At 36.4% G+C, this 16,987-nt stretch overlaps 1 pseudogene; it reads right to left on the reverse strand.

Moving 5' to 3' along the window:
- Positions 1-5,682: 5,682 nt before the first annotated feature.
- On the reverse strand, positions 5,683-6,280 carry LOC132007381 (chromobox protein homolog 3-like; annotated as a pseudogene).
- Between the last annotated feature and the right edge of the window lie 10,707 nt (positions 6,281-16,987).

Genomic DNA, 16,987 nt, shown 5'->3' on the forward strand with positions numbered 1-16,987 from the left:
CTATAGCTTTCCTTTGCTTTCCATTCTTTCTGATACATCCTCATCCCAACCCTTAGAGTTCATCTCTAACTTGTTTTCTTATATTTAATCTCTCCCAACTCATTTGAGCTTTCCTATATCTGCTATAAAGATATCTTTGTGTATGTCATCCCCTGGATCAAAAGCTTTCACTGTCTTCCTAGTGCCTTCAGGATAAAATCCAAACTCACCAAACTGATATTCATAAAAACCATGGGAAGAATTTCTCACACATCTAAAGAAAAATCTATGCTTGCTTCTTCTGAGAAATTTGTTCATTTTAACCTCATGGACCCTGAAAATCTTATAGCAAATATTTCCCTCTTTGATCTGTCTGCTAAGACACTCAGAGCCAAACTTGGGGCACAGCTATAAAATCTCCAGTACTGTGTACTCGGTTTAAACCTTACCATGGCCTCATTTCAGTTTCTTACATTTATTATTCTTTCACACTCATTTCTCTGTCAATTTATTCATCCTGTTTTTGTATTAATTTCTCAATAAACCAACTCAAATCCTGTTAGAATGAGGTAGAGTATAAAATGACATATGATACTAAAAAAAAAAATACATGACCATATGAACAGAGGTGGAAAAGAAAAAACTAGGTAGCAAGAGAGGGAGCAAGAATGAAGATGAAAAAGATCTTCAGTAATATTAGTCCAACTCTAAGGAAAGTAGAGAGCTCTCTCTGAGGAACATTTACTATAAGCATTTGTAATAATCTAACAAGGAAATAAATGAAGCATTTATAATAACAAATCTGTTCTTGACAACATATCTGAAAATAGGAAGTTCTACTGCTAACCTTTTGTCTTAAAATATATAACCAAACAAAAATTTAATGAAGTCAAAGCTAAGCACAATATGATGATGACTTACATTTGTACTGCTTTGCTGCTTACAAAGCCCTTTCACATACAGTATCTCATTGGAACCATTCCGGACTATTCTGTTGTAGAAGCCATTCACATTGGCAAGAAGCTGTTGCAAGCAGCATTCTCCATATCTGGGTCTTAAAGATGTGGTATTTGCTGTAATAGAAAGTCGGATGGTATGTTGTTTGTCCCCTCTGTCTAAATCCTCCTCTACTGGCATTTCATCTTGTTCTTTAAATCACCAAACTGTACTATGCCAATGTTAGTCTGATCTCTTTTACTCGTCCTTGTATTGGGCCTCTTTTCAGACACTCAATCCAACCCTCCTTCCTTCCCCTCACCTCCCAGCCCCCAAAGAATAGCTTTCCACTTCTTTGCACGCCTGGACCACTCCCTCTCAAACCTCTACCTTTCCAAGAAGGCATTTGTTTTTGAAGCATTTCAGCTATGAAGACCACCCACTATGGGGCTCGCTTATTGTTCTCATTCTATACTGTACTGTACTAACTTGTATCTTTAGATTGCAAGCTCCTCAGAGAAAGGATTTTCTTCTTTGTTTAGTGCAATCAACCTATTGTAAAGTACTGTGTATACATACTTACAGACTATCACTAATGCGGTTCTTCCTGGGTTTCACTGGAATTATCTACTTAGTCATGTGATTTTTCTTGGACATAATTTTTCCTCCCCTGAATTATTTTCAGCTCTCTTCCAGATTTTTTTTAAAGTAAAAAATTAGCACTTTCTGCTTTCAAGAGTGCCATCAGCTACACGTTTATTTGAACGTACATGCTTCATCCTGCTTTATTCTATTTCTTACAGATAACAGTATCAAATTAAATACCTTCCAAGAGTCTGCTACAAAGGTAAAACACAAAGCTATTTTTCTTTCTAGCTAATCTACAGATAATCTTATTCACTCCCACTATACAGAAAAATGACACTGGTCCTCTTGGAATTGAATATATTCAATCATTGGTTGAATGATTGAATATAAAGATTAACTATCATTAGTTACAATGCTATATTAGAGGAACAATGCTGCCTAAAAAAACATAAAGCCATTGATTTCCCTAAAAAAAAAAAGAGGGTAAAGCAACTTTAAGATACACAGTTATTGGATAATAAATTCCATTCTTCAATTAATGCAAATATTTAATGACTTGAGGTAGACTTTAAAAATAAAAATGCAGGGGTGCCTGGGTGGCTCAGTGGGTTAAAGCCTCTGCCTTCAGCTTGGGTCACAGTCTCAGGGTCCTGGGATCAAGCCCTGCATCAGTCTCTCTGCTCCGCAGGGAGCCTGCTTCCTCCCCTCTCTCTCTGCCTGCCTCTCTGCCTACCTGTGATCTCTCTCTCTGTCAAATAAATAAATAAAATCTTTTAAAAAAATAAATAAAAATAAAAATAAAAATGCATTAGAAGATAAACAAATCAAATAATATGTAAATTGTGTGGAAGTGGGAATCAGACATAATCCCAAATCCCCTTCAGCAACTGGTTAAATAAACATCAACATGGAGAAAAATGTTTTTGGGTTTTTTTTTTTTTCCAAACTTGTCTCAAACTTTTGCTCAAAAAATATTTGCTGAATATAAATGCTGTTCCTAGGCCTAAGTAACAGTGGGAAAAAAAAAAAAAGCCCAAATGTGGGCAAAGGAAGAGGGAGAAGCAAGCATACTAGAATAATCCATAAACTGTGATTCTCAAACTCTTTCTAAAAACATAGAGGTAACACTTCAACACGAAATCTTCTTTCTCTAGGAAAATCTAGTCCGTGTCATTGGAACACTTCATATAAGGTCCCTATTTAATCCAATTCATGAGCTATAGTCTTACTCTCCATCCCCCTGGAGTTTTTAGTTTATGCTCAATTATCTAGATGAATCACAATGCCCAATCCTTACTCTTTGTTATACAGATGGAGATGGACACCTTCTAAACACTGTACCTGACATTTGCAAGTAGTCTTAAATAAAAGTTACAAAGAGCATATGGTAATAGAACTGGAGGGATACAAACATGAATTATTTTAGCATCTAAAGTACATTTCAGTATAACCCTACTTCAGAGTGATACACAACAAGAATGCAAATTGCTTGAGAAGGATGACTCTATAGCCAAGAGATGCTACTAAGTTCTTATCTGTAGCCACATAAAAGTTTATTCCATATGGAGAGACTGCACCCATATGGAGATCTTTGCACAAAGATCTATCAAATCCTGGCCATGCAAACATATCAGGATAGGTGTAGATTCTATCACCAATGCCCCTTTGAGCATTTCAGAGGTGTGTGACTAATAGAAAATAAAATATGATGTGACAGGTGAAGTCAAGATGATTAAAATCTGATTAAAACGGCATTTTGACACCTTATCTACAATGGTTTTATTATGAAACTTCAGCTTTCTGTTCATAATGCTTTGCAGTACCCCCTCCAGGCAGAATTAAATGTGTAAGATTTTCTTCCTTATGGACATGTTAAGGAGCTAACATCGTATCTGCTGGGATGAAGTTAGAATATCTTTTAAGTTATAAGGAAAGGAGTATGGACTACAGTAAGTCAAATGTATACCAGATGATAACCTACAAGAGATATATTGGATTAACATGATTTAATCCTGAATACTCAGGATCATACAATCAATAATATTCGGAAAAAGAGATTTTATGCTCAACCTTGGAATTAAGTTGGCTAAATAAATATTAACTGTGAGCTATCACACTTGACCAACCAAGTTTGGTCAGCCCCCTCTTTAATTACTAAATTATTCGCAGCACACCCTTTAATTACTAAGGAGACTTAGCTTAACTACTTTTTTCTGAGTTCAGTAGGATCTACCAGGACTTTCTCCTAGGCTACATTAAGAAAAATTAGAACAGCAAAAGGACCCAGAGACTAACAAATACTGGGAAAAAGAAAGGGGACGCATATTAAATGCAGGTCAGAGTTCCCCACAAATTGTTCTCCCCTCAACTAACCCTCATATTTTGGTTTGAGTAGAATTTTTAAAAATAATTGGTGTAGCTAGAAATCAGATAGGCCCAGAAAATAAGAACACTCCCTTCATGCTGTTAATGATAAATTATGATGTGATCACAACCTAGTAGTAACAAGGAAAGGTTATGAAAGCAAACTTTTCATACCTCTTGTAGAGTTTTATCCTCTTCTTCCCCACACAAAGCAGACATAAAACCATATATTTGTATTATAAACAAGCTGTTACTAAATCAGAACCCCCAAAAAGCATTTTCTTGTATAGGTTTTTTTGTAGTAATGTAGTCCACTACAGTCAGTGCAAAGAAGCACTATTACTATAGAGCATCAGGAGGGTATGGAATACCTTCGCTTTTGTAATGGGATTTTACTTGAATAAAACAGAAGATGTCCTGACAAAGAAAGGCTTAGAAGGAGGCTACAAAATCTCATTCAGAAATGCCTTAGAAGGAGGTTACAAAACTTCATTCCCAAGGGCCCTTTATTTATTTTAAAGAAAAATAAAGCCATTTATTGGGGCACCTAAGTGGCTCAGTAGCTTAAATGTCTGACTCTTGATCTCAGCTCGAGTCTTGATCTCAGGGTCATGAGTTTAAGCCCCACATCAGGCTCCACGATGGGCATGGAGCCTGAATAAAACAAAACAAAACAAAAAACCCACAAAAACAAAAAAACTATTGACCATTGTTTACCATTACTTACAATAAAGTAAACAATATAAATTTGGATAACATTCTGACTACTGCAAAGTTACTGGTTTTTCTGGTTTCTGCTGAATTAGTAACTCAAATATTGAGAAGACTGAGGCTACATCTAAGGAATGAGTTGGAGTAAAGAAAAACATGCAAGTCAAAGAATTTAGAATATAGAAGTTTGTTAACCATTTATTCCAGTAGGTCCTAAATGGTCAACATCTCTAACTTTCTGATTATGATTAGATTTCCATGAACAAAGGCATAGACATACCATGAATCAGGACCTTTTAATCAATGCAAAGCAAGGATTTCGACTTCTTCCTTTAAACGTCCACTTAAGTAAGTTTTACTGACTTAATTAAAACATATCAGGACTTGTCTAGCTTTCTCATTTGGGTGGGGAGGTTGTTGATAGTGATAAAATTTTCTATTCAGTGATCTTGCAAATAAACTTGCATTTATAGGACTGTAGATAGGCATATGGATTCTGATATAGCTGCTTTAAAATTGTCCGATTTAAACTGTTTACATTATATTTAAATTGTCCAATTAGTTACAAAATTTGATAGCCTAAGACTTCAGAAAAATTTCAATTTAACTTCAAGTGATTTCTTAGGTTGCTGAAAATGATGGCATCCCAGAAACACAGGCTTATCTATGATGATAAAATGCTATTTTTGTTTCCGTAAATGTTAAAAAAAAAAAAAAGAAAGAAAACCATTTACATATGTATTTTTATGCACACGCACACACTCATTTAACCTTAAACAAACAAAAAACTCGGGTATATGGGAGTTAAACAAAATTCTGATTGCGTAATGATTATGGAGATTTCCCCCAATACTTTAAAAAGGTGTTCTCTAATGCAGGAGAATAATAGACCATGGTCTCAAATATCCTCTTCTGATAATGGAAAGCTTTTATTTGTTCAAGCTAACCAGTGCTCTGGATGAAAAAAACTGCCCAGCAACACCCCCAATACTACTTCAAAATGAATATATCAAACTTGATTTTCATTAGAATGTCACTTCATGCTAATAAATCCAAAAACCAAAACCTAGATTTTACATGTAATATATACAAAAAGCAACACAATTATTGAGCTTCATCTTCTGGACAAGAATGCCAAGTTAGTCTCTCTTCATAAAAAGCAATTATAATTTGAGCACACTTCATAATTGACTCTTTTGCTAGCACCAAGTCTGCCTCATCTGAATCTTTCCATTTCATGAGGAACATTAATTTTCCACTGCTGTCTGTGGCACCAATTTTTCCTTCAGGATCAGGACCTCTGGCAAGGCCTCTTGGTTTATCAGCAGTATCTCTTCTTTGATTTGCTGTCATCTGATTCACTGTCAGATACAGGTTTTCTTTTTGTACCCTATTTTTCTTTAACAGCTTTTTGAAAATTAAGAAATCCTTTAACTCTGGACAATGAAAAAATTCTTCAGGTTCCCTAGTACTGTCAGCATCTGTAAAATCCCTTCCTCCTCAGGAAATATTCCACCTTCCCACTTACTACATGTCAGTTCAATACTTTTTCCACCACTTTTTCAGGATCTGCTTCTTCTACTTTTTTACTTTTTCCAATTCTGTTTCTTTTCCTTCCCCCACCCCTTTTTTTTTGGAAATGTAGTTTTATTGGACTTGAAGACTTAAAGTTTTGGTTTTTTTTTTGTTTTGTTTTTTTTAAAGATTTTATTTATTTATTTATTTGACAGAGAGAGATCACAAGTAGGCAGAGAGGCAGGCAGAGAGAGAGAGAGAGAGAGGAAAGCAGGCTCTCCGCTCAGCAGAGAGCCCGATGCGGGACTCGATCCCAGGACCCTGGGATCATGACCTGAGCCGAAGGTAGCGGCTTAACCCACTGAGCCACCCAGGTGCCCCAGACTTAAAGTTTTTTTAATTGTAGACATGAAGAGCTATTATTCACTTCCTTGGAGCAGTTCTGGGTTCCTGGTCTGCAGCATCTCCCCCTTTATTTGTTAATGGAGATTCTGCCCTGCAAACCCTTTACTTTTTAAAAGTAATTATATGTATCAATCTTTTACTTTATTACATCTTTATTTTGAAACACAACTAGAAAAATCTTTCCCCTTATGCTGGTTATAGAAGGATTTGCCCATATTTTCTTCTAATACTTGTGCTGTTTCAGGTTTCCATTTAAATCTCTGACCCATTTGGAGTCTATGGTATCTTTTCCCAAATTGCTGTTCTGGTTATCTCTCAGTGTATGACAAACTACCCCCAAACTTAGTGGCTTAAAATAAAATTGGTTTTATTAGATTCCATAGTTCTATGTGTAGATTTGACGCAGCTGGGCAGTTCTGCTAATCTTGTTCAGGTTCTCTTGTACAATTGCAGTACTTGATGGCTGGGGCTGGAGTTATTTGAAAGCTTGATTTTAACACTGGGAAGGCAGGGCATCTCTCCTTCCACATGTAGTTCCAGTGCTACTTCTTTCCATATGCCCTCTCCATTTAGTCTTTCCAGCAAGGTAGCTGGATTGCTTCTTACTCTTTTCTTTCTTTTTCTTTTCAAACAGTTTTTATTGTGACAGATTTCATATACCATAAAATTCACCTGCTTATGGTATATAGTTTTTAGTGGTTTTCAGTACACAGAGTTGTACACCATCACCACAGTGTAACTTGAAAGTATTTTTAACATCCCAGAAAGAAACCCTGTACTCATTAGCAGTTACTCCTTATTCCTGCTGCAGCCCTCATCCCTGTTCTGGTCTCAGTCACTGATCTACTTTTCTGTCTGTAGGAATTTGTACTTTCTGGATATTTCATATAAAGGAATAATATAATATATATCTTTTTGACCAGTTTCTTTTACTTAGCATGTTTCAAGTTTCATCCATGTTGTAGCATATATCAGAACTTCCTTTTTAAATACAAATAATAATCTATTGTGCTGTGACATCACAATTTATTTATCCAACTATCTATTGGTGGACATTCAGGTTGTCTCCTCTTTTGGCTATTATGAATAATGCTTCTTTGAACATCTTTGTACAAATTTTTGTGTCAATATATGCTTTGATTTCTCAAGTATATACCTAATAGAATTACTGGGTCATCTGTTTGGACTTTTTAATGCTATTAATTTTTTTTTCATCATGATTAAGTATACTCTTTAATCCTCATCCCTTATTACCCCCATTTCCCCACCACCATCACCTCTGGTAACCATCAGTTTGTTCTCTACAGTTAAGAGTCTGTTTCTTGGTTTATCTTTTTCCCCTTTGCTCGTTTATTTCTTAAATTTTACATATAAGATCATATTGTATAGTCTTTCTTTGACTTACTTCATGTAGCATTATACTCTTTACCTTCATCCATATTGTTGAAAATGTTACTATTTCATTCTTTTGCACTTCTGAATTTTATATATGTCTTTATATATTCATCAGTGGACATTTGGACTGCTTCCATATTTGGCTATTGTAAATAATGCTGTAATAAGCATAGGAACATAAAGGTGCATGTATCCCTTCGAAATAATGTTTTTGTATTTTTTTGGTGAATACCCAGTAGTGCAATTGCTGGCTCATAGGGTAGTTCTAATTTTAACTTCTTGAGGAATCTCCATACTGTTTTCCATAGTGGCTGCACCAGTTTGCATTCCCACAAACAGTGCAAGATTTCACCACATTGTTAGTTGTATTTTTATTTTAGCCTTCTGCCAGGTATGAGGTGATATCTCATTGTAGTTTTAATTTTTCATGATGATGAATGATGGTGAACAACTTTTCATGTGTCTTTTGGTCATTTATATGTCTTCTTTGGAAAAATGTCTGTTCATGTCTTCTGCTCATATTGTAATTGGATTATTTGTTTTTTGGGTATTGAGTTGTATCGTTCTTTATATATTTTGGATGCTAACCCTTTATTAGATGTGTGGTTTGTAAATATCTTCTCCCATTCAACGGCTTGCCTTTTAGTTTTGTTCATTGTTATCTTCATTATGCAGAAAATTTTTTTATTTAATGTAGTCCCCAATAGTTTATTTTTGCTTCTGTTTCCTTTGCCCCAGAAGACCTATCCATAAAAATGTTGCTACCACCAATGTCAGAGATGATGGCCTGTGCTCTCTGAAAGGATTTTCATGGTTTCAGGTCTCATATTTAGTCCATAATCCATTTTGAGGTTATTTTTGTGTATGGTGAAAATGGTCCAGCTTCATTCTTTTGAATGAACAAAACAATACCATTTTGTTTAAGAGACTGTCTTTTCCCCATTGGATATTCATTCTTCCTTTCTTTAAGATTAATCAACCATATAGTTGTGGGTTTATTTCTGGGTTTTCTATTCTGTACCATTGATCTATATGTCTATTTTGTGCCAGTTCCATACTGTTTTGATCACTACCGTTTTGTAATATAATTTGAAGTATGGAATTGTGATACCTCCAACTTTGCTTTTCTTTTTCAATGTTGCTTCGGGTATTCATGATCTTTTGTGGTTCCATACAAATTTTAAGATTGTTTGTTCTAGCTCTGTGAAAAATGAGAGCTTGGGCTCTCTCTTGTATTTTGGTATTTTTATAGGGATTTCATTAAATGTGTGATTGTTTGGGTAGTATAGACATTTTAATGATATCTGTTCTTCCAATCGATGAGCATGGAATGTCATTCCGTTTCTTTGTGTCATCTTCAATTTCTTTCATCAGTGTTTTATAGTTTTCAGAATACAGGTCTTTCGCCTTTTCAGCTAGGTTTATTCCTAGATATTTTATTGTTTTGGGTGCAATTGTAAACGGGATTTCTTTCTTTATTTCTCTTTCTGCTGTTTCATTGTTTTAAATTCTGCAACTTTACTGAATTCATTTATCAGTTCTAGCAGTTTTTTGGTGGAATCTTTTAGGTTTTCTATATATAATATCATGTCATATGAATAAAGTCAGAGTTTTGCTTCTTCCTTACCAACCTGCATGCTTTTTACTTCTTTATGTTGTCTAATTGCTGTGGCTAGGACTTCCAGTACTATGCTAAAGAAAATTGGTGAGATAGGACATCCTTATCTTTTTCCTAACCTTAGGGGAAACACTCTCACTTTTCCCCCCATTGAATATGATGTCTGTGGGTTTTTCACATAAGACCTTTATTATATTAAAATATACTCCCTCTAGACTTTGCAGAGGGCCTTAAACATGAATGGATGTTATACTTTGTCAAATGCTTTTTGCGTCTACTGAAATGATTATATGATTTATATGCTTTCATCTATTAATGTGACATATCACATTGAGTTTTGTGAATATTGAAGCACCCTTGCATCCCAGGAATAAAACCCACTTGATTGTAGTGTATGATATTTTAAATGTATTGTTGGATTCGGTGCTAATGTTTGTTGAGGATTTTTGCAACTATATTCATGACATAAAGAACTTAGGAGGAGGTTACAAAATTTCATTCCCAAGGGCCCTGTAAAAATAAGAGATTCATCTTTCTAGAAAGGTGTAGGTAGAGTTGAGGAAGATAGATGAGGCCCCTCCAAATCCATGTAGCTCTATAACTCTGAAAAGGGTCTTAACTCTGTGTATTCCCAGATGGAATAAGTTAAATGTGCCACTTATAATTACTATCATGATCCATCCACAGATGTTGACTTTTGCCATTTGATGTTTATAAGCACTATTCAGTATAATATATAAAGAATGCAATTGTATGTCTTTTGGATAAGAACACTTGGGATAAAATAGGACAGAGGAGGAAATGTCTCGGTTAATAGGAGGAAAATAAAGTATAAAAGGTTGTTTGTTTGTTTGTTTGTTTTACACTTCATCCCTTCTCCTGACAGAAATGATAGCTCCCTCTCCTCCAACAAAGAAAGTAAGAGAGAGAGAAAGGAAGGAAGGAAAGAAGGAAGTTCAGTGAGGTTTCTGTAAGGACATCATTTCTAGAAGGACACAGGAGTTAAATTTAGCTTTGGAAAAACAGTGGTTTTTCAGAGATGAATATTCTATTAGCTCTAATGTCAGCATGGCATTATTTCAATTATTTATATATAGTTCAGTGTTAGAGAATCTAGTGATTCTTCACCTATCTCTGGGCCTCAAGAGATCTATATTAACTCCTTTCTTATAACCAGAAAAAGACTAATCAAGTCCTAACAGGCACCCCCAGTCCTACTTCAGAGCCTCTCTACACCTGCGTCTTAACTCCCAGTCAATTGCTTTTTTTGTCCTGCTCACTCTACACAGTGACCCAGTATTTTGGGTCAGTCTTACATTTTGATTAGCCTCCTATCCAAGTGCTTGTTTATTTTATGTTATTTAACAAACACTAATAGGATAGTGTTTTAAGCACTTTATAAATATCAACATATCTTTTTTTTTTTTATTCTGACAGAGATCACAAGTAGGTAGAGAGGCAGGCAGAGAGGGAGGGGAGAAGCAGGCTCCCTGCCGAGCAGAGAGCCTGATGCGGGGCTCAATCCCAGGACCCTGGGATCATGACCTGAGCTGAAGGCAGAGGCTTTAACCGACTGAGCCACCAAGGTACCCCACATTATCCTCATTTTATCGATGACAAAAACTCAGGCTTAGAGAATATTAACTAACTGACCCAAAGGTCATGCTTCAAGTAAGTGGCGGAACACAGATTAGAACCCAGGCATCTCAAAAGTCCATGCTTTTAGCTACTATACTATGCTGTCTTCATAAAGGAGATAGGCAAATGATGGTTGTTGGTTTACCAATTATCCTAAAGATCCCCTGCTTTTCCTTTTTTTAAAATGTAGTACTATTAAAGCAATGATTCTTTAAAGGCAACCAGCACCACCAATCCTAACACTGTTTACATGATGCACACTTACAACATACCACATGACAGGCCTTTTTAGCACAGTCCTTAGTAATAGAGCTTTGCACATTCCTGGAGATGGGTAGAAACAGAACTTGCAAATCATCTTATTTCTCATCCCTGTACCTAATCAGCTCTTTGTTATAAGTAGAAAAATGTATTTTTCATATCCAAAGATTTTTTTTCTGTTCTGTTTTTCTGTTCCAAACACCTGTTGACAGGTGTTTATATGGATCCTAGCAGCCTGAGGGCTGAAATTAAGATATCTGGATCACAATGAAGGCGACCAAGAGACGGCAAACTACCCCAGTACCCCTGACCCAAATCCTGAATCTCCAAGTTTTTCCATTCTCTCCTGGGCCAGGCAGGATTTCTCAGGTACCTGCTAACTGCTCCCCACCACCACAGGAGTGGGCTAAGCAGCTTTCTACCACCAGTCTCCTCTCCAAGGGGCTATTATTCATCCTCTTGCACTTGCCTTCCTCACTGGCATGGCAGCTGTTGAACTGACTGCTGTTAGTCTGTCAATTCCTGAGCACTTCCAGTCTTATTTGGGCTTCTATTTTTCCAAGTAACTGTCTCACCAGCTAATTCTAACCACCAAATTTCCAACATTCTAGTTTGAGCTTCACAAATACTAAAACTAGAAAGAGAGGATAGTCTTAGTTTTTTTCTTTTCTCTAGCCCCATGACCAATTCATCAGCAAGCCATGATGACTGTATGTTCAAATTATAACCCAAATCCTCCCACTTCTCTCATTCCCCATCATTACCATCCTAATCTAAGACCGCATTATCTCTCTCTAGGACAAAAGTAGTTGCATCCTAACTAGTATCCCTGCTTCCACTCTTGAGGTCCAATGCTCATTCTGCAAACAGTACTCTTGTTAAAGCACAATCTGACCAATTGCACTCCTCCTTAAAATTTTCCAGTGGCTTCCCACTAAACTCAGAACAAATCCAAATAGCTTACCATGGCCGATAAATCCCATCTGAACAATCTGGCCTCTGCTGATGTCTCATTCCACTCATATTTTCCCTTGGGTTCTAAGAAAGGCCAAACTTGTCCTAATCTCAGGGGTTTTGAACTCACCTTTTCCTTTATCTGTAACACTCTTTCTTTCCCAACTCTTTAGCTAGATTCATCTTATCTCTAAGGCTTAGTTTAAATGTTATCACCTCAAACAGGCCTTCTAAATATTTATCATAACTGCTTCTCATCATTATTATCTTTATCTTAATATGCTGATTCTTCTTCATATTGATTACCATCTGACATTTTTTCTTAACTATTCTTGAAATTTGTTGCTACACCACCTCTAACAGTAGGCCTGTAAGTTCTAGGAAGGTAGGGACTATGTCCATTCCTAGCTGTCTCCCCAGTGCCTAAACTCTCAGAACATATTTTTGGAAGTGAGGAAACAGCTGCCTATTGCAGAGCATGGCAGAAACCTCTGTTGGTGTTAGATACCTCTTACAGAAGTTTGGGCTTTCCTGAGGTTGCCCCTCTCTATGGTTGTATGGGACACCAAATCCATTCCCACTTGGGACCAGAGCAGTACCATTTGTACAGGCCAGGAAAGTATGGCCCTCCTCTTTTCCTATCATTCAGAGGCTGGTGCTGCTCTTCATTTTTTTTTTTTTTTGGTCTGGTGCCAAATGAGGGGAAAGGAACCCCCTTTTTCCAGCAAAAATCTTTATCTTTTTCTATCTGCCTCTCCTTACCAGAGTTAAGACTTTGCTCTCTTTACTCCAAAACCCTTTTGCTCCCATTCCAAGCCAGGCTTTGTATGTCTAAGTTTCCAATTTATACCCTCTTTTCTGCTCTGAAAAAGAGCATATTGGAAGTCACAAAAGATGTTTTGTGGATTAAAAAAACTAAATCATAATAGATGTCTGAAGAAATTCACCCTTTCCTTTAATAAAATTATACCCAAATCTCTAAGAAGAGAAGAAACTATATGAAGGAAAATGGAAATTCAAGTGGAGGGGTGGCTGAACTTCAGAGTCCTGAGCTGTAATTTCTATGTAGGAAACTGTCCCTAAATTACCAACCTTAGAAGATCTGGGTAATTTCACTAATGGAACAGGGAATTTTCTTTAAAAGGCCTACTTGCAACATTTCCATGGCAACCTGAAGCAAACATACTTCTTGCTTAGTGTTTGCATAAAGGAGAGGCAGCTACAATATGAATATGGGGGGGGGCAAAGAGAGAACAAGGAAAAGAGAGAGAGAATGAGTGAGGAGACAGAGAATGAGAGAGAAAAAGTAAAAGGGAAAAAAGAGAGAATGAAAGGAAACAAAGACAATGAGAGGGAAAGGAAGGAAGGAGGAAGGGGGAGTAGAAGATCTTTGTTTTCATAATTTAGCTTTTATGACTAAATGTTTCTGGAGCACTCAATGTTTTGGAACTCTGATAAGTCAATTCCATTAGTGAGGCTTTTAGTATTTTATTTATGGGGTCTCTTCCTACTTAATGAGCAAAGAAAAGGTCACTTTGATGCTCCAGAGCACAGGCGAGACAAAGTCAAAAGATTTTGGAGCTCAAAGCCACGTGTTTGTATTTTTTTTTATAGCTCTGATTAAAAGTGAGTTAATGGAAGACAGGAGCCAGAACCATTAGCTAGCAAGATCACCAATCTCAAACAGCATTAACCACAAGAACCGCTTATCTGATCTATTAGTGCAGTGGCTTCTAAACCTTTCCATCAGTTTACGACCAAAGATCACAGTAGTAGTTCAAAGTCTTGTGGGAGGCACAGGACTTCAGAATAAGACACCTAGGGTCAAAACCCCATATCTACCCCTGATTGCTGTGTAATCTTGGAAAAGATACTTCATCTTTTTTGAGCCTCAGTTTCCTCCTCTGTAAAACTGGAATATAATACTCACTTCCAAATGTTTCTGTAAGAAGGAAGGAGATAATGCATGTAAAGGGTATAGCACAATGTCTGGGCACAGATATTCAATAACAGATTATCAGTTTTATTATAATACCACCTTGACAGGGTGAAGAGTATTACAGTAAAGTATCAAATGCACTGTTCTCCCAATACAGTACATCATTCATACATGGAAAGTTTGAGGGCTCAAAGCAGGGTATCCAAGTCAATAGGAGGCATCCATTTGCTTTCTTCATCAGATAGTATGAATACCCCATTATTTGTGCCCAGATAAGTAATTAAACTTCAAACACAAAAAGATTCTGGAAACATTATATAACAGTCTCTAAAACTGGTGTCTTATAAAATGTCTCCACCTCAAAGCAAACTGATGCAGCCATTCTGGAAAATGGTATGGAGGTTCCTCAAAAAATTAAAAAAAAATTATGGAGGATCCTCAAAACATAAAAAATAATCAAAAATAGGATTAACTTAGGATCTGGCAATTGCACTACTAGGTATTTGCCCAAAGAATACAAAAAATACCAATTTGAAGGGATACATGTGCCCTGCTATTTAGAGCAGCATTATCTACAATAGCCAAACTATGGAAACAGCCCACTGTCCACTGACTGGTGAATGGGTAAAGAACAGTTGGTACACACACACACACACACACACACACACACACACACACATATACATATGCTGGAATATTACTCAGCCATAAAAAGAATGAAATCTTACTATTTGCAATGACGTGGCTGGAGTTAGACAGTATAAGTCAGTCAGGGAAAGACAAATACCATATGATTTCACTCAAATGTAGAATTTAGGAAACAAACCAAGTGAGCAAAGAGAGATAGATGAAAACCAAGAAATAGACTCATAATTGTGGAGAAAAAAACTGATCATTACCAGCGGGGAGGTGGATGGGGGATGGGTTAAATAGGTGATGGGAATTAAGGAGTGCACTTGTGATGAACACAGGGTGATGTATGGAAGTGTTGAATCACTATGTTGTATACCTGAATCTCATATTACACTGTATATTAACTAACTAGAATTTAAATAAAAACTTAAAAAAAAAGGTCTCCATCTCATGTAGCATAAAGTTCAAGTTCATTGATTAAGACCAGATGGAAATGCAACACATTTCCAAAATTAGCCACCTTAACAATTTCCAGATGCTCATAAAATAGAAACAGGCCATGGATACTCTGCTAATGCCTGGGTATTGAACATATTCACCTACCCCTAGGGTGAATTACCCCAAGACTTCATATGGGCAGTCAACATTATCTTATACATCAATTTTTTAAATCACAAAATTTTGGAGATTTACTAGCACCATTTTCATTTGGATTGTGGTAAAGGAAAGTATGAGGTATAGAAAAAACAAGTAATATCATGGTGTGACACCAAAAGCATTTATTGGAAGTCAGAGACTGACTTATACAATCTTAGCCCAGGGAATTATATCTATAGGCCTAACATTGTTCCTGTGCAAAATAAGTGACTCAATGTATGTGATCTCTTACATCTCTAAGAGTCTAGCATCTTAAATTTGTACAGTAATACAAATAAATGAGAGTTCATACAAAAATACAGCTACTCTATAGTATCTAATATTTAGCAATAATTGCTAGATATTTTGATCTAGTCCTCTTCTATATCTCTTCCACAAGTAATGCTGTAGGCAATTTCCCCAATGATATACTGGAAATGAAGACAGTAGTAATAGCAATAGTGGTGGTGGTGATAATAGTACCTAAAACTTATTTCAACTTCTTATTGGCCATAACACACCCAACAAGCCATTAACTCACTTAATCCTCCTAATATTAGAAGGGAGGTACTCCTATTATCTTCACTTTGTAGAAGAAGATGAGGCACTGAAAAGTGAAGTGACCTGCCTGAACCACTAGAAAGGCAGAAATCAAACCTAGAATTCTGGCTCTTAACCACTATGCAAAAGTAAGTAGCAGAAGAGCACTGGAAGGAGAATTCAACTTCCAGTCAAGGTGAAGTAAAAGGGGCCAGATTTACTCTACTTCCTTAAGTGACTAGAAAATCAGGAGAAAATGATGTAAAACAATCTTTTCTCAAATGCCAGACAAGTAACATAGGGTTGTGATCTCCCTCAAAAGGGAAATAAACAAGGTAAGTATTACTGTGTGGAGGCAGTTTCAAGGCCACAGTGCAAGGAGAGGGAATTCAAACAGAGCTCATAGAGTTGAAGAGACAGACTGGAGTTCAGAGGGGTCAAATTCAACATAGTACTAGAAATCCTAGCCTCAACAATTAGACAACAAGAAGAAATTAAAGACACCTGAATCGGCAAAGAAGTCAAACTCTTTCTCTTTGAAGATGATATGATACTATATGTGGAAAACCCAAAAGACTCTACTCCAAAACTGCTAGAACTCATACAGGAATTCTGTAAAGTGTCAGATATAAAATCAATGCATAGAAATCAGTTGCATTTCTATACATCAACAAGACAAAAGGAAGAGAAATTAAGGAGTCGATCCCATTTACAATTACACCCAAAACCATAAGATACCTAGGAATAAACCTCACCAAGAAGGCAAAAGAATCTATACTCAGAAAACTATAAAGTACTCATGAAAGAAATTGAGGAAGACACAAAGAAATGGAAAAACATTTCATGCTCATGGATTGGAAGAACAAATTTTGTGA

The sequence above is a fragment of the Mustela nigripes genome, chromosome X, assembly GCF_022355385.1.
Source record: "Mustela nigripes isolate SB6536 chromosome X, MUSNIG.SB6536, whole genome shotgun sequence".
Lineage (NCBI taxonomy): Eukaryota > Metazoa > Chordata > Mammalia > Carnivora > Mustelidae > Mustela > Mustela nigripes.